The sequence below is a fragment of the Canis aureus genome, chromosome 24 (genome assembly GCF_053574225.1).
Source record: "Canis aureus isolate CA01 chromosome 24, VMU_Caureus_v.1.0, whole genome shotgun sequence".
In the NCBI taxonomy this organism is placed as follows: domain Eukaryota; kingdom Metazoa; phylum Chordata; class Mammalia; order Carnivora; family Canidae; genus Canis; species Canis aureus.
The window spans coordinates 2810244-2829654 of NC_135634.1; the positions used below are offsets into that span (position 1 = coordinate 2810244).

A 19411-nucleotide genomic window follows, 5' to 3' on the forward strand; every position below is an offset into this window, starting at 1 on the left:
TTTACTTCATGTTGCTGCTCATCCTCTGATCCCCAACCTCATTGACCTTCTTTCAATAACTCAAACTCACCATGTCCCTTCTCACCAGTCAAATTGTTCATCTCCTGCCTCACTTAGTTCACTCCTACTTAAATCATCCACAAAGTACTCTCCAAGAGCCAGTGCCATAAGTTGGATTATTATTATTCTCCCCATTTCCAAGAGAAGAATATTTTTCCCCATCCATTGATGTTGGGCTTGGTATTGGTTTCCACTGGCTAATGACATGAAAGTGGATAACAGGGAAGAATTTTGAAAAGGTCATGCATAATTCATTTTGTCTTCTCATGTCTCTGCCCTTGCCATGAGAAGAACCCTCCTGGGCTGCCTGCTGGGTCCAAGAGGAGCATGAAAGGCAAGTCAGCAGAGCCACCCCAGTGAAGCCCATCTTAGATCACTGATCCTCACTGAACTACAAGACTAAAGAAATTTGATTTTTCATTGGTGCTGAGGTACCTTTTGGTTCTTGCTATCAGAAATAACTAACTGATAGAGCTGTGTATTTCTCTTTTGCCATCTTTACAATTATAATTTTACATTTATTAGGGCTATGACATAATTAACGTATCTTTCCAGCACTGAGCATACACACAGTAACAAAGATGGTGCCTCACTAGCACTCAGCAGAGTCTGACATATAGCAGGCAATCACTATATACTTTAAAAATATATATAAAGGAACTAAAGGCCCCTCCATGAGCAGATATTATGAATAATGAAGAAATAAAACAGGAAGATTAAATTTCCTAACTTAAAGCGGTCAAATGGTTAACAACTAGATGTTTGTAATCTTTAAGAAGCCAATTCCCTTGCTGGGATTGTTATTTGGACTCTCTTGTCACCTGCATGCTAAAATCAAGAACAAAAGCTGTAAACTATTGCATGTATTTACAACAGGAATCAGTCCTGATGGAAAAGTCAGCTGTCAAATTAGGCCAGGGCGAGATTGATTTTTTTTTCTCACATTAATCACTAAACAAATCTATTTCCTCTTCCTCCATTTCCCTCTCTTCTACACCACAAGGGGAGAATGAAAAGAAAGGGAAGGAAGAATGTCTTTCCCATGAGTCTCACTAGACAAACCAGCAGGCAGGCTGAGCATGATTGATGGGGAAACTACCAAGGACCAGCAGTGTTTCAAAAGAGAATAGAAAGACTACTTTCAGGGCAATGCTACTCAGAGCTGCAATTCTCTGTCAAATAATGTCAATTCTTGCCAGAAATTCACTTAAAAGAAGATATTTCTAAGATGCTATTGAATGTTTCTACAAATAAAGATCCAAATTCTGATTTTGTCCTCTCCCAATATAAGCTTATTAAAAGCATTATGTGAATAAATTTCTCACAGGACTTAGATGGTGACAGTCACAGCTCATGCCTTACCAGCTGCCCAGACTTCGATCAGGCTTCTCACGTGTCATGGAGCTAATTCAGCATGTCATGTGCTCAGCATCTCTTATGAGTCACAGTTAACATCAAAAGTTCTAAGGCAAGGTCACCCACAAAGAGCAGGTGCATGAAATCATCCACAGGCCTCTGGAAGCACTGTTCTTGGACACTAAGCATCTGCAGTGACCACAGGATACCCATGCATTCCTCAGAGGGAGAAGAGAAGTGGATGGAGGCATGACAATTTAGTGGACACTGTGCCCAGGCCTGGGGGAATGAGAGGCCACATGGTTCCTTCTTTCAGTTCCTCATTCACTCATTTATTCCACAATATGTACTCAGAGCCTTGACTGTGCTGGGCATTAAGGATAGAAAGATGGACAGTCCTTCAGGAGAAGACAGAGAACGAAACAAGAAAGATCCATACACTGTGCTAAAGGTAGGATAAGGGGTGAGCACAGGGCAGAGGATCACATTGGAGAAGAAGCTGACCCAGTTTGCGAGTGGTCAGGGAAGCTTTCCTGAATGAGGAGACATGTAAGCTGACATTTGAAAGGCAAGTGGCAACTATCGAAGGTGATCAGCAGTAGAGAAGGTACTATAGGCATTGAAATCTGTTGTGCCCAGAAACAGGACAGAGATGGTTGGTGGTGGGACTCTGGGACTGTAGCACAAGGTATGGTTGAGGTGAAGGTTGCAGTAACAAACACAAAAGAAGACAATGGATGAGGCACCTGGGTGGCTCAGTTGGTTAAATGTCTGACTGGTGATTTCAGCCCAGGTCATGATGGGTCGTGAGATTGAACCCTGTGTTGGACTCCACCCTCAGCTGAAACTGCTTGAGATTCTCTCTCCCTCTCCCTCTGTCCCTTCTGCTCATGTTCACTCATGCTCTCTCTCTAAAATAAATAAATAAATGTTAAAAAAAAAAAGCCACATTAATGCCCCAACTCTATCTTTAACCAAAAGATAACATTTTGTAGGAACATTAGAGGACACGAATGTTAAAAATATGTGCAATGCTTACTTTGTGTTACTAACTCTTTGGAAACTGAAAGTCATTTTCATGAGTTTAGAAATGTAAAGATGAATTATATATAAGTTGTTCTGCCCTGAAAATGAGGTTAGTAACTTGAGATATGAAACACGAGAGGAAGTCCAAGCCTCTGGAGAAAACTTTCTGCTGAACTTTCAGAAGAGGCATCAAAGAAAGTATTGAAGAGAAAAAAGCAAGTGCATAGTATCTTTGATGAAATTAGATGATTTCTGGTCGTTTTAGGCTCTAGAATTTGACTCTTAATGGTGTAGTGATAGTGCTTTCACCTTTTAAAAGTGTTTTTATGCATGAGATATAATTTAATCTTCAATCATTATCTTTGTCAGATTATTATTTTGAGACTTGAGTGAAAAAATACAACCCATACTGTCCAAATAAATGAATGTCACCGACATCATCCTACCCCAATAGATTTCTCTGGCCTGTAGCAACATCCAATTCATTTTCTTTAAATCTTACCTTCTTTCAAAATCGAGTGACAATTTAAAATACTTTCTTGGGGGTTTGGAAGCAACCACTTGTACACAATAAGTATTGGTGGAGAAAATTCTCACAAATTCCTTCATATCCAAGTGCCATCAGCCAAGGAAAATTAGTTCTCTGTGACACCCACCGTAGGGACGTTAAAAAGAAAACCAGTTCAGGTACCTTTTAGGGGATGATTTGAGAGACGGTGCTAGGGCAGAAGGTAGTATTTCTTGACCTGTGTGAGGAGATTTTCTCTCTTCCTCAACAACAACAACAACAAAAATGTTGTTAGAGAGATGTATAGGCAGAAAAATAGCCCCCAAAGATGTCCACTATCTGTCAATACGTTATGTTATATGACAAGGGAGAATTAGAGTTGCAGATGGAATTAAGGTTGCTTATCAGGTGACCTTAAAATAAGGAGGTTATTCTAGATAATCTGGGTGGGCCTGGTTCAATCAGTTGAAAGGATTTAGGAGCAAAGTGGAACCTGCCCTAAAGAAGAAATTCTGCTAACAGATTTAATCGTGTCTGTGTGGATGAGATTTCCAGCCCCGCCTGGCCTACAGCCTCCCCAGATTGCAGACTTGCCTCCTCCTACCCCCTGACAACTGCAGGAGTCAATTCTTGCAATGAATTGTTTAATATATATCACCTAATGGCACTGCTTCTTTAGTTGAACCCTGGCTGGTACCAGAGGTTAGGTGGTTATTTAGTGACAGCCCATTAACTATTTTTCAGTAAGAGTAACCCTGCTTTATGAACCAGAATAATAAAACTCAATCTTCAACTCTGTGTAACAAATGACCCTAACATTGTTTGAGTGTCTATAAGCACATAATCTGTCTGGCTTCTCTGCAGCATAACCACTGAGATCCCCAGTCCATTATATTTCTCTTGCTGAGCAGCATGCATGGTATACCTAAGAAATAATTATAAATAAATACTGTCTTGTTTCAGAATAAAGTCCATGCAGATTTTTTTAAACAAATTTCAAGAGAAGCAAAGTGATCTCGAGGTAAAGTCATCTGCCATCAGTGTTAGAAGTTGGCACTTCCACATGTGTAAAAATGTATGTGCCTAACCTTGCAGCTCAGTGCATGCTCTGAGTGAACGCAGGCTGAGTGAGCAGAGGACAAACAGACCCGGAATTGCAGGCCAGCAGGAAATGGTGAGTTCTTGGTACCTTCTCATCCTCCCTCCAGACAGGAGCACAGCCTTTTTCTCCCCTTCTGGTGAATTTCTGTGACCTCTCCCACCTCGGATCTTTGTGAGTTGTGGCAGGTCGGTAGATCATAGCAGAAGTTTGATCAAGGGAAAAGATTGCTCCCTGGGAGGAAACCCTCTAATCCAAGCTGCTGGCTGTTTCTAGATTTGACATAAATTAACTTGCTGAATAGGATTTAGCAGCTATCAATCACTCTGGCATCCTTAGAGTCATGAGGAGAGGAAGCTGTCTCTCTCCGGGAAATGATTTTTCTATTGTTTTCCTCCTGCAGCCCTAGGCCAAGCTTGCCAGGCTAGGGAAGACACTTTCATAGGTGGCCTCCTGAGATGGGGATGCTGGAGGAAGTTCATGGCATGGAGAATACAATGGATTTCCTTCAAGAATTTATAATAGATAAGTCTTTGAGATGAGTAACAGTCTGTAAGTCTGAGGCTTGGGGAAAGTTTTGCGAGGGGGTTGACAGAACTCACAGAGTTCTAACCCAACAACTAATTAAATAGAGATAATCTTAGTTTATGACAATGGGTAGGTTTTTCCTTGAGTTGAAATGTCGCTATAATAATAATGAGGAATTAGAGGGACCCCTCACTCTTCAGAGGCCCCTCTTTTACAGTGCTTGCATTACATAATAATTTTACCTCTACATTAGAGTGCTGTGAAAACTTATATATAGCGCTGTATATATAGATTCTTGCTCATGAAAATCTTTAATAGGGATTTATTTGTATTAATCAAAGTGGATAAATATAGCTTGAGTTTTTCCTGCATAGATTGCCTAATATGATGATAGAGAAAGATTTCAGTGGAAATGTTTAAGTATAATTTTGAGCTGAGATGTTTCCTAGAGAAAAGTATAGAAAATTTTCTATCAAGAAAGGAGCCCAATCTCAAGAAGATGGCTGAAGAAAGTCTATTGAAAGATGAGGATTATAGGACCCCCAGCAAGAACAGGTCTGAGAGCTGGACCCCCAGCAAGAACCAGGCAACTAGATGGATTATCTCATTCTTCAGGACCATGCCTAATTGAGTGTATACAATTTCATAGCAATCTACCCCAGGATGAGGCAACTTCATGGTCCCTTTTCCACTCAGAATGCTTTAAGATGATCCCTAAAGTCCTCTTATTGCTCAGCGCCCAGAATATTACTTGACCTATCAAACAACACACATTTTAAAAAATTCTGTTCATCTGTAAATTTTATTGGAGACTATATTAGAAATCTCCAGAGAAACAGAGCCGATAGATAGATAGATAGATAGATGATAGATGTAAATAGGCTTGTATTTTAAGGAATCGGCTCATTTGTTTTAAGGAATTGGTTCATGTACTTGTGGGGGCTGGCAAATTTCAAATTTGCAGGGCAGACTGCAGGCTGGTAATGTGGAGGCTGAGAAAAATTAAGGCCATCCCACCTCAAGTTTAGCATTAGCACAAGTACAGCCATCTTAGGCCCCTGGGAATAAGAGCTGAACTTTACAGGAAAAACTGCAGAATGTCCTCGGCAGGGAATCCCATATCAGAAAGACAGCAGAGCTCAGAATTGCTCTCGGCAGAGAATCCCATATCAGAAAGACAACAGAGCCCATGCCCATGGTAGAAATTCCCATATTAGAATTAGTACAGAGCTCAATGCCCTTGAAAGCCCCATATCAGAATGTACACAAAACTTGAGAAATTCCTCCATCCCTTCTGAAAATCCCCTAGACCAGCCTATAAAAAACCCAGCTGTAACCTACTTTGGGGTCCAAGTCCCTGCTCCGCTGTGTCGGGTATACTTGGACCCAAGCTCGAGCTTGCAAATAAACCCTCGTGTACTTGCATCGGTGTCGGCTCCTTGGTGGTTTCTCAGATTCGTGATCTTGGGCACAAGAGTAATTTACCCCCAGCTTTATAAGTTGGTTTTATAAGATATAAATGATACATTATATTGTGTAAGTTTAAAGTGTACAGTGTGTTGATACATGCATATATTGCAAAATAGTTATGGCCACCATTAGCTAACATGTCTATCACATCCCATGGTTACCATTTCTTTTTTGTGATGAAAACATTTAAGATCTCTTCTTAAGGGCGCCTGGGTGGTTCAGTGGTTGAGCGTCTGCCTTTGGCTCGGGTCGTGATACTGGGGTCTTGGGATCGAGTCCTGCATCAGATTCCCTGCAGGGAGCCTGCTTCTCCCTCTGTCTGTGTCTCTGCCTTTCTCTGTGTATCTCTCATGAATAAATAAAGCTTTTTTTTTTAAAGATCTCTTCTTAACATTATTCAAGTAAATGAAGAAGAATTATTAGCTATAATCACCATGATGTAAATTAAATCCCCAAACTCGTTAATCATATAACTGGAAGTTGTACCCTTTGACCAATATCTCCTCATTTCTCCCACACCAATTCCTGGTAACCACCACTCTATTCTCTGTTTTTCCAAGTTTGGCTCTTTTAGGCTCCACGTATAAGTGATATCAGATAGCATTTGTCTTTCTTTTTCTGACTTACTTCGCTTTTGATACTGTACTCCTGAATCCGCAGGCAGTCTGGAGAGAGAATTTCTTCCTTCTACATAAGTCTCTTCTCTTAAAACTTTCAACTGATAGGATGAGCCCCATTCACATTATGGAGAGGTATCTTCTTTATCGAAAATCTGATTTAAATTTTAATCACATCTAAAAAATACCTTCACAGCAACATCTAGACTGCTGTTTGACCAAACAACCAGGTACCCTAGTCTAGCCAATTTGACACATAAAATTCACCATCACTGGGGAAAAATGTCTTTAGGAAAAAAAATTAGTTTTAAAACTGAATTGGAGTTTCAAAAACCCAAGTCCAAGGTGTTTGTAGAGTAGAGGAAATAATTTTGGTTTGATAACCAAATAACACATAGTCTAGTACCATTTTAGTGACTCTGACTATGTGACTTTGGCTAGGCACTTGACATCTCTGAACCTTGTCTCTATGAGGTAGCCTGGACTATATACTTTAGTTAATTCTTTTTCTTTTTTTTACATTGATTCAATACAAAATTAATGAGTTTCTAAAATGGGCCCCCTTGGGTCTATGCTAGATATTAAAAGTTTTCTATAGACCAATGTTGTGCCCAAGATCGCGAATCCGAGAAACCACCGAGGAGCTGACCCCGATGCAAACACACGAGGGTTTATTACAAGCTGGAGCTTGCGTCCAAGTACACCCGACACAGCGGAGCAGGAACTTGGACCCCGAGGTGGGTTATAGCTGGGTTTTTTATGGGCTGGTCTAGGGGATTTTCAGAAGGGCTGGAGGAATTTTTTCCACTCCGATATGGAGGAAAGGGTGGGGGAGTTTCTTAAGATCTGATACGGGATTCTCCGCTGAGGGCATTCTGAGCTTTACTGTCTTTCTGATATGGGATTCCCTGCCAAGGACATTGAGGACATTCTGCAGTTTTTCCTGTAAAGTTCAGCTCTATTCCCAGGGGCCTAAGATGGCTGTACTTGTGCTAATGCTAAACTTGAGGTAGAATGGCCTTGATTTTTCTTGGCCTCCACAATCAACAGTATAGACATAGCTTAGAGAATTATTTTCAAGTTAGATTTTGACAAGTAAAACAAAAGTTTTATAGCTGGTCTGTTTTGCCTTTTTCTTTTTCAAAAATTTTCCTTCCAGTGTGGCAAGCTTCTATTCCAAGACCTATCTTCATGAAGAGCTGGAGGCTAGGATTTAAAAATATTGATTTTTGCTGAGTTTAGCTCTTGCTTGAATGTGATGGGTTCTTTGGTTAATGTCTAATTAATGACAAGGCAGAGCCATATGGTTTAACAAAAAATATCATTAAAATAATAAAAATGTAAGTGACTTCCTGGCCTTTAAACATCACTTGCAGAAAAGAAACATATTTTATAGCAATTTAAAACCACAAAAAGACTAACTAGACATTTTAAAATATACTCCATTCAACAATGTACTATATTTTATTTAAATATATTGAATAAAATAATGGACTAAGCATTTCAGAGACCACAGAATCTCCTGCAGCCTGGCTTCAAGGGGCAGGGCTTAATTTCCACCTGCTCCTCACTCTTAGCTCTGCCCATGTCATTATTGGAGTTCAATTTGCCAACATATAGCATAACACCCAGTGCTCATCCCATCAAATGAACACCCAGTGCTCATCCCATCAAGTGCCCCCTCAGTGCCCATCACCTAGTCACCCCATCCCCCCGCCCACCTCCCCTTCCCCTTGTTCGTTTCCCAGAGTTAGGAGTCTCTCATGTCTGTCACCCTCTCCAATTTTTCCTACTCATTTTCTTTCCTTTCCCCTATAATCCCTTTCACTGTTTTTTTTATATTCCCTGTGTCAGTGAAACCATATGATGATTGTCCTTCTCGGATTGACTTACTTCACTCAGCATAATACCCTCCAGTTCCATCCACCTCGAAGCACATGGTCGATATTTTTCCTTTCTGACGGCTGAGTAATATTTCATTGTATGTATATACATTCCTATGTCTCAGAGTCAACAGCAAATCTCCCCTTTCTGGCTCTGGATAGAAGAGGCCATGGTTTTTCCTCACATTCATGTAAAGCCTGCTTTTCATAATTAACTTTTTACAATGCAGGCAGTAGGAATATCGTTTATTTGTTTTTTAGATGTATTTATTTTCAGATATACTTTGATTTTTAAGATTATTATTTCAGAATAAACTCCACTCCAATATGTGGTTTAGTTCTTTGAATATCATAAAGTCCTACATATGTACTTTTCCAGAGCCTATATTAATCTTAAACAAAAACAAAAACAAAAACAAAACCAGGGACACCTGGGTGGCTCAGCAGTTGAGCATCTACCTTTGGCTCAGGGCGTGATCCCGGTTCCAGGATCAAGTCCCACATCGGGTTCCCTAAAGGGAGCCTGCTTCTCCCTCTGCCTGTGTCTCTCCTCTCTCTCTGTGTTTCTCATGAATAAATAAATAAAATCTTAAAAAAAAGAAAATCCCAAAATATCCTCTTATGATCACTTCAGTCTTTTTCTCTAGCGTGGTATTTAAGGGGAAAAAAGGTGTGCATGTCTTTATTCTCTCCCTTTATTGTGTCTCCATACTCTTACAAACAAATGTTCACTGGAGAACACACAGAACTCTATCTAAGGAATTCTTATCCCTCACTTAAGGAAATTACTTAGTTCTGTTAAAACATCTATCTAGTTTATATCACTAAAAATAGCTCCTAATTCTCAGCCTGGAGAGTCACCATTGTTCACCTTCTTGCATTTAGATGTTTCTCTAGATTGATAAGTAGGTGCTTAATTTTCCTTTTTTCCTCCTCAGAAAAAATGGAGAGTTTTTCTTAAAGGCAAATTCACCACTTAAGAAATAAGACAAGCAGCTCAGGGGAGCCTGGGTGACTCGGTGAGTTAAGCATCTGCCTTTGGCTCATGTCATGACGTTGGGATCCTGGGATGGAGCCTCAAGTCGGTAGGCTCCTTGCTCAGCCTGCTTCTCCCTCTCCCTCTGCCCCTCCACCCCTCGTGTGTGCTCTCTCTCTCAAATAAATAGTCTTTTTTTAAAAAAAGAAAAAGAAATACAAGCAGCTCAAAACTTTTGAAATAAAAATTTTTCAGATTAAAAAAAAATTAAAAAATAAAAATAAAGAAAGTATATTCTAACAATCTCCTTCCTAGGCATTTACCCAGAGAAATGAAAACAAATGTCCATACAAAGACTTACACAAGCAGGTTCACAGAAGCTTTATTTGTACTAATTCAAACCCAGAAACAACCATTCAGATAGTTGATAGATAAACAAATTACAATTAATAAATATAATGGAACAGTTCTCAGCAATGAAAAAGAACAAACTACTGTTTTTACCCAACAGCGTGTATGCATCTTAAAAGCACCACGTTTAGGGAAAGAGGCCAGACTCTTTCAAAAGACTACATACTAAATTTACATGACATTTTGGAAATTAGGGACATAATCCTAAATCAGTGGTTGTCAGGGCTGGATATTGAGAGACATGATTAGCTGATAAGGGGCATAAAGGAACTTTTAAGAGTGATAAAAATATTCTATATCTTCATCGTGGTGAAGGCTAAACTCATTGAATTTAAAAAGGGTGAATTTTACTGAAGGTGAATATCTCACTAAACCTGACTTTTACTAAACTACTTAGTGCATATACAATGGTAGAGTACCCCTTTGCATGTGCTATATCTTGGACTAGCTTCATTGAATTAGTGTTGGCATGTCCACTTAAAAATGAAGAAACAGCTTGAAGTAAGTGGCCAGTTGGGAAGTGAACCCACATCTGCTGATTTTCTGCCCAGTGCTAATATCATTCTCCCACATTACACATATCAGTAGAGATGATTTTTTTTTAATTAGTGATTTTTTTTTGCATGTGAAAATAATCATCTTTTGCAAGGATTTAAACAAATACATATAAAAAGAAAAAAAAAGAAAGAAAGAAAAAGAAAGAAAGAAAGAAAGAAAGAAAGAAAGAAAGAAAGAAAGAAGAAAGAAAGAAAAGAAAGAAAGTCTAAATGCTCTGTGGAAGCTTTTTCTTTTGAGCAGAACCATGAGTGATGCAATGAAGGGACCCATGAGAACACCTAGGGGAAGAACCTTCCAGGTGAAGGGAAAGTAAGTGCAAAGGATCTGAGGTAGAAATAGATTTGGAAGGTCCGAGGTGCTGCAAACTGTCCCCTCTTCTTAGAAGGCGCTTCCTTCACCCAGCCTTGGAAGGTCCTCCTCTTTTTTTTTAAACTGTAGCATTGAATAGAGTGTCACAGAGTCACCAGCTCACTTTAAATGCTTCAGTTTATCAGTGTGATATTACATATGTGCCAGCCAGTTTACGCTTTAACAGGGACTGGCCCTCAGCTCTGTCTCTTGGGGAAGCTACTACAAGCCATCTGGTAATTGTATTTCCATTATAAGAAACATACCCTAGCACACTGTCAGGAAAAACTGGTGACTTATTACCATGATGACTATTAGAACTCTTATTGATGAAATTAAGTTTTGACGGTAAGTGGATTCACTACAAGAGTTTAGAGCTATTCTCTACCGTAGCCTAAAGTGCCTATAAGAACACAGTTAAGTTTCTAACCCACACTCAAGCATTGTGCCTTAGACTTACCATTTTATAGTCCCCTAATTGGCCATTGGTTTAAGATGGGTTTTGATAGCACTGCGCAGGCAAAAAGGCAGAGATCCTGATGATTGTCCTATCTTCCTGAATGACACTCTCAGAATTGCCCAATCTTGCAGAACATTTGTATGAATGTTGTGTGTCTGCTTTGCTAATGAGTGATTTGTCTAATAAATGTGATTATATCCTCAGCGCAGGGCATTATAGATATTATTAAAAGTGATAATATGTATTGGCTCTATTCTACGTGCCAGGTACTTCAGTATGCTCTGAGGATAACAAAATGAAAAAACTGACATAGTTAACCATTCTCCCAGAAGCACCCCTTAGTGACAAGACCAAAATTCAAAAATGTACATGATAAATTATTTAAATTAATGAAGTGATAAGAAGCAGATAGTCAGGTGACCAAGAGATTGTGTAATAGGAGTATAACCAAATAAAGGAATGAAAAGGAAAATTTACTCACAGAACATGATTTAAGGTATACTTATTTATTATTATGTTCAATAGCTAAGAGTCACAGTCCCTGGAAAAATAGGCCAAAGTACTAAACATCTGTTGAAAATATGAGAGAGGGCCTTAAAGATTGAGCCTTGCAGTTTTAGTCATTAATATATGTCCCTTTATAGTGCTTTGACAAAAGGTTTACAAAATGACTCATCTGGGCAGTGCAGACATGAAGCCAGGGCAAATAAACATAAAATGGTTGTAGCCAGGTGTCTGGTATGATGCAGAGAGATCCCATTCATCAAATGCATGTTTAATCTGCAGATGCCAGGGAACCAATGTGTCAGAGCATAAGACGATATTTTTGCCACAGAGTTGTTGATGGATGAGGAGACAGAACAATGGGATATCAGAGCTGGAAGGCGTTCCAAATGTGTGAATGACTTAGCCAACTGTAAACCTGTTCTTGACTGAGGTCAATTGGGCTTCCTGATCAGACCTTTCCACCCTGTGCTTACCTCTCAACAGCACAATGGAAGCCACAGCCATGAGATGGAGGAGGAGCATGATAAGCCAGAGAACACAGGAGAGCCATACACATGGATGGATCCTGGAAACAGTCATTACCTTCTTGGATAAAGGCTCACAAGGCTGTATCTTCACTGATCTATGGTTGTGGTACTATATGTGAGCTTTTTCTTTGTTTTCTCCATCTTCCAAGTTCTCTATAATGAGAATATCATCATAAGAATAGCTACAATGTAAAAAAAAAAAAAAAAAAGCTATAATATATAAGATTTCAAGGTGGCCTAAAATTATGCTATTCATTTAATTCTCAAAATAGCCATATAAAATAAAAGGATGTTATTACCCTAGTTTAACACATGAATCCTGCTGAACGCTAAGGAAAACAAAAAACCCAAGCTATGGAACTCTTGAAAAATAGAACTTGGATCTGAATCTATGTCTGTATTTAAGTTTCAGCCACAACTAATGTATGTTACGCCTTTTGTAAAAATTATTTATTTTAGGGACGACTGTGTGGTCCAGTGGTTGAGCATTTGCCTTTGGCTCAGCTTGTGATCCCGGGGTTCTGGGATCGAGTTCCATATCGGACTCCCAGCATGGAGCCTGCTTCTCTCTCTGCCTATGTCTCCACCTCTCTCTCTGTGTCTTTCATAAATATATAAATAAAATCGTTCAAAAAATTATTTATTTTAGAAAGAAAGAGAGACAGTACACACAGAAGGGAGGGGCAGAGGGCGAGGGAGAGAGAGAATCTTAAGCAGGCTCCATTCTCAGCATAGAACCTGACATGGGGCTTGATCTCAGGGTCCTGAGATCACACCCTGAGCAGAAGCCAAGAGTTGAATGCTTAACCAACCGAGTCACCCAGGCATGCGACTACTGTATATTATTCTAAAAAATAAAATTGGGCAGCCCTGGTGGCTCAGCAGTTTAGCTCGACCTTCAGCCTAGGGTGTGATCCTGGAGACCCAGAATCAAGTCCCATGTCTGGCTCCCTGCATGGAGCCTGCTTTTCCCTCTGCCTGTGTCTCTGCTTTTCTCTCTGTGTGTATCTCTCATGAATAAATAAAATCTTTTAAAAAATAAAAATAAAAAAATAAAAAATAAACTTTAATTTGACAGTATTTTGCACTACTACTTTTTTTTTGGCTAATCAGACTCACTTTAAATAAAATTATTTATGGCACAGATGTAGTTTCTTTCAGTAGAATGATATATGTTGTGACCAGAGTTAGGCAAAATGTTAGAGCTATCCAAATTCAGTTGTTTAATTTTTTAAAGGCAGAAGAAATATACGTGTCTAAAAATGAAGGGAAAATGTAAAATTTCATCATGTTCAAAATTATCCACATACAGAGCACATATTTGCATCGTACAATCCTATTGAATCCAAAGGGCTTTAGATTCAGACAGAAAATATCTGCATGTATCTTAGAAACAAAGAAAAGTAAAGTCCAATCAAGTAATCTATCACAATGAGAGTTAAAGACCAAGCTGGCTGAGAATAGCTGATGTGAGCAACAAGACTAATCCTCTTTCCAGGTCTGAAGCTATGATGTAAGAACAATAAAAGGGAGCTCCATGAACTTTCCCAAGTATCATTTCTTAGCTCATGAAACAATGTCAGCAACAGCAAGAAATCTCCCATGGTCCTTTCTAATCACTGCCACTGTACCAATTTACAATCCCACCAACGGTGTGTAAGGGTTCCAAATACTTCACATACATTTCTATCATTTTTCATCTTTTTTATTTTAATGATACTAGTGGGTATACTGTGCCCCTGTCCTTCTGCTGTTTTTTTTTTTTTTTAATGTTTCTGGAGCTTAAGATTGTGAGCATTGTTGAATATATTTACTGATTATTCAGATATCCTTTTGTGTGGGGTGTCTCTTCCAGTCTTTTACTTGCTTGAAGATTTTGTTCTTTGACTTTTTCTTCCTGGTTTCTATAAATTTCTAGATAGAAAGATAAACAGAATTTAAGGTAAACTTCCCCGAGAATGGTTTTCTCTCTCCTGATAAACTTTCTTTGCTAGAAAGACTCCTACCTGAGAGGAAGGAAGTAAAAGAAACTGATGAAATGAACCATGTAGAACTGGTGGACTTTGATCCCAGTCAGGAAGCATAAGAGGATGATGAACATCATCCTAGGGGTGATATTCAGTGTCAGACCTCTTAAGGGGGCCAGGGAGTAACACCACTGGCATTTTATATGCAGTAGTGAATGAGTGAAAGACTATAATAGCTCACTACTTGCTATTGTTTTTGTTTTAAGATTCGACTATAGTAGTGTTTAGTTCCTTGAAGACTTTTGTAGAATGCCTTTTAGAAAAGTGATAGCAATTTGTTATTTTGTCTGTGTTATAAGAGGACCCACCTCACTATATCCTTGCCAGTATTGGTATAATAGACTTGTGACAATTTGATGCCAGAAACAATGATTTATTTTATTTTACATTTCTTTAATTTTTAAAAGGCTGGATGTTTTTCAAATATTTATCAGGCATTTGTATATTCTATTTTGTGACTTACGTTTATATGCTTCCTTCATTTACTTTTCAGGGTCATAATTTGGTTTATAGAATTCCAACTAATGTTTAACAATAATGTACATTTCTTCGTGTATAAATGATTGTATTTAGATACATGTAGTTAGATACATAAAAGATCTGGAAAATAAGCTACTGAGATTACAGGGGTGACAAAAGAGATTTCTAAACTTATGTGAAATATTTTAACTGGCTATGTATTTAAGCAATGAAAAATTGACTTTTAAAAAGAATATTGTAGTTTATTGTATGACTTTTGCTGCTGGTTTTGCTTCCAAAAGATGAGATGCGAGTGGCTCTTTGCTCTTTGGTGGTGATAGCTGCAAGATTCAGCAACCTTTTACCCATATGACTGAAATGCTATAGCTCAAGGAAGTCTGCTCAGTTTCACCTTGTGGGCCATCCTACAAGATTTGTAGTGTCTGCCTTTAGAGCAGAATTGACCAAGATTCTACAGCTCATTGATCACTTATGCTTGTCATGGGGTTGGGAAAGTATGAGGAACGGATGGACAGCATGAGTGCCAGCCAGCGATCATCTCTGCTCTAGATACTTTGACTTTAAAATTGTGCTATATTTTAAATGAGTCAGGAAACAGGGATAGTAGTGTGGAATGCAACAAATAATTTAGCTCACAGGGCAAATTTTAAAATAAGAAGCCCATTTAATGTTTTCAAAAAACAGAATAAGAAATCTATGCAAGTGTTCTTACTCTATCTAAATATATAGTTGCTACTCTGTCTATATCATTTTGAGATATTCTCTTTTAGTAAGTCAGTCTCTCCCTGAAACCCAAGATGTCATTATTTTGTTATATGATGACAGTTGCTAGATCATTTCTGTCAGTTAATATGCCATTAGCTGTACTACTTCACAGAGTGTTCTTTCTAAGATGAAGAGGGCGTGTTTTACATGGGGATATTCTTTTTAATCACTTCAAGGCTACCACCTCTATTCAACCATGTAGGTGACAAGGAGACAGCTGGAGACAGGTCCTAAGCCCTGATGATCTGGATGTGCTTTTGAACTTCTTTATGCATCTAGAGATGCTGCCAGAGACAGTGAACTTGAAGAGTCAGGTAAGATGGTCTTTGAAGCCCTAAGGGGCAGTAAAAGTAGAGTGTGATGCAATTTAACAGAGAGAACACTTATTTCTAGGCTTTAAATAGAGCGAATGCCCTCAGGCCAGTTTAGAATGATTATTACTAAGACCACCGCAGGCTCCAGAGCTTCGCTATATTATTCCTTTGATTTCAGTCCCTGCTATTATTAGACTGTTGGCTCACTAAACTTCAAATCAGGCTCTCAGCACCATCATCATCATCACCATCTTCAGAATAATTGCTACAATTTTATTGAGCACTTAGGGAGAGTTCATAAATAGTAGGTACTATAATTGTTATTCTTCTGTTTCGGGCTCTGTGCTCAGGTACTTTTGTTAAGGTGCTCTGATACTCACTTAACAGATGATGGAACTGAGATCCTGGATGGGAAGTGACCTGCTAGATGTCATGTGGCTGCAGGTGGTGAGGCTGAGATCTGAAACCAGTTCTGCAGAATGCAGAGGCCACATGCTCAGGGGAGGTGCTCCCCTCTATGCTTACCCCACTACCCATTCCTCATGACTCTGCCATCTACAGGCCCATGCTCATGCCCCGCTGTGGTACACAGAATAATGGAGGCCCAAAGATGGACATGTCCAAGTCTCCAGAATCTGTGAATATAATATGTTATGTGGCACAAGGGGATCAAAGTTGCAGACAGAAATTAAGTTGAGTTGAAGACCTTGAGTTGAAGAGACTACACTGGGTTATCAGGGTGGGTCTAATGTGATCACAAAGAAGAGAGAGGCAGAGAAGGAGTCAGAGTCAGGAAAAGGAGATGTGATGAAGAAGCACTCAGGGTGATTCAATGTGAGATAGACTCAATTGGCCTGGCTGACTTTGAATAAGGAGGGAGAAGTCACAAGCCAAGGAAAGCAAGCAGCCTCTAAAAACTGGAAAAAGCAGAGAAATGGATTCTCTCTGTATTAATGTTATGTAGCCATAAGGTGCCCAGGTTAAATATTATTTCTGGGTGTGTCTGTGATGTGTCCAGATGAGATTAGCAACATGGCTGCTGGCCCAAGTGGAAGGATGGAACGGTGCTCCGGCAGTGGCCTGGGCTTGGGTAAAGCTGAGGCAACAGAGGTAGGGTTGATTATGAAGAAGTCTGGTGTTGGAGGAAGTAGCACAAGAAGTGACCACATGACACACGCATATAATGTAAGACCCATGAGCTTTCTGAAAAATGAGAAGAGAAAAGGAGCCTTTTTAAACTTACAAGATTTGGGTGGGTGTATATTTTTGATGCAACTTCAGTGTTCAGTCAAATCGCTCTGGTTGCAGGAAGATTATGTCTTTTATAAGAAGGAGAGTGACCTGTTCAGATTTACGTATCAGAAGTGGCTCTCCAGAAAAGGTTGAGTAAAAGATGCTTCAGAGAGGGGAGAAATAGTACAAAGTCACTTAGAAAACTTATGCGAAAGTCCATGTGAAAGATAAGAAGGGATTGTCTAGAGGCAGCAACAGCTGGCAGGATAAAGGGAATGGATTTTGAGAGACTTCTGAGGTAGAATTAATAGGAGTTGGTGACAGAATGAAGAGAGAGGTTGAGGAAGCCCTGCTATGACTAGAGATGCCATTATCTGTCGATGGAGAACTGGGGGCAGGGGGAGTAGCTTCCTGGTTAGACCATGTCTCCTCAGAGATGGCAAGCAGTGAGCAGGCAGGGACAGGCCAGCACCAGGCCACATTTGAGGGGACAATACCCAGCACCACAAACTTGGGCACTGAGCCCATTCTCTTTGCCTTAATGGCTTAAGAATTCAGAGTGCCCTTAAGTATTTTGGTGCCCCTTCCCCCAGGGGACCTTGAGACACTTGTAACAAGTTGGTGTCTCTGCTTTTCCATCTTCAATACCATAATAATGTTCTTGGGTAGAGATTTATGAGCTAGTGCTTGCAAAGTCCTTTGAGAACCTCGGCTATAAGGCTCAATATAAATTACTTTATTAAGTATTGATGAATGCTTCCAGTCTACAGGCTAATCAGAAGAAGGAGAAAGAAGGGGGGGGAAGTTCTTTGAAAAGACACCTTCCTCAGATGATTGTTTTAGGCTGATTGGCAAGTAAGGAGATTTCGAGAAGGGAGAAAGGACAGGGGCGGGGATGAAATTTCATAGCAATGCCAGCAGGGTGCTTTTTCCTCAGAAGTGGGCTGCAGGCAGCTAGGGATTCGTGTAATGCAGAGGCATCATTCTGGCTTGTTCTAGGGAAGCAGGTTCAATTCTTCTCTATCAGAATGATTTACGGTTTCTGTAAAGCATTTGCCTGTGTACTTTACAGGGTAAAAGCAGAACCCCAGGACAGTAAGACCATCAGGCCCAGGCTTTCAGCACACCACAGGGGCCCACTCTGCTCTGCTGGGGAAGGAGGGCTGGTTGGGAATAGGAGCCCATAGTGAACTGTTTGAGGATACAGAAATAAGCATCCTCAGGCTGCAGAAAGTGGCAGGTAGTGGGGGCTCCTTTTTGCTGAACACTTTTTAAGATGGTGTTAGAAAAGTGGATCAGTGAATCATTAGAGAATGGGACGCACAGTGATGAAGCTGGGGGGAGCGGGCACGAGCCAAGGCCTGGACCATTGACACCTCAAATAGTTGGAGCCTGCGCGTGGTTGGGCTATGTTTGCTGGTCCTTAATTTTGCCAGTTCCTAGGACTAACGAGGAGCCCCTCAGCCTGTCATTCCCTCCAATAGGCTTTTAGATGTGCTTGTGTAGTCATCTTTAGTCTTCATCTCACATTCTGACCTCTCAGATTTTGTTCCAAAGCAGACTTCTGCCATAGGATGTTAGCATTAAAGAGCCTCCTAAAAGATCCTCCTTTTCATTTTATACAGAAGGAAAGTGAAGCTCTGAGAGATTACAGGATGCCGCGTTGCTCAGCTAATTAGTGGCGGACGCAAACTTAGCAGCCTCTCCTCTCCAAGCAGCATCCCTATCTTGCTTCTGCACAACCCCTCCCCACCTGCTGTAGCACGAGCTGACCACCAGTGGCTTGTGTTACCTGTCCAGGTGGGTCACTGTCAGCAGTGGCCTGGCCACCACAAGCCTAAAGTAAACCTATACTGAGACATCCTGGGCGCTCAAAGGAAGTGCATGGAAATATAAAGAAATGGGCAGGAAGGTCAGAAGGAGCCAGGGAGCCATGAGTCCTCGTTGGCATGTTGGGCAAGCCTGTGGGAAGGAGTCACATCGGCTCCACCCCGTTCATCCCGGGAGGACGTCAGGGAGCAGCAAGGTGCCCAGCCAGGCAGGTGAACCCCTGTTGCCTTCTCAGGAGGCTTCATGCTTCACCTGGTTCTGTTTATGCGCCCCTTTCATTTGTGGGTGTTTTTCGGGGGGCTATGCCTATTTCCTGTTCAAAGTAGTGTGCAAGGAGGTGGATGCATTTGCAATAAAGTCACAGAGACTGTGACACCAAATACCTAATTCCCCCATGCTTCTGTAACTCTCCTTGTTGCCTTGTGACA

The 19411-nt window shown here is 40.3% G+C and overlaps 1 long non-coding RNA gene across 1 annotated transcript; it reads left to right on the top strand.

The window, feature by feature from the left end:
* The first annotated feature begins 3577 nt into the window (after positions 1-3577).
* On the top strand, positions 3578-13414 carry LOC144295660 (uncharacterized). The gene is made up of 3 exons (XR_013362722.1): positions 3578-4124; positions 9486-9566; positions 12291-13414. It is a non-coding gene; the product is annotated as an uncharacterized LOC144295660 (long non-coding RNA).
* The last annotated feature ends 5997 nt before the right edge of the window (positions 13415-19411 follow it).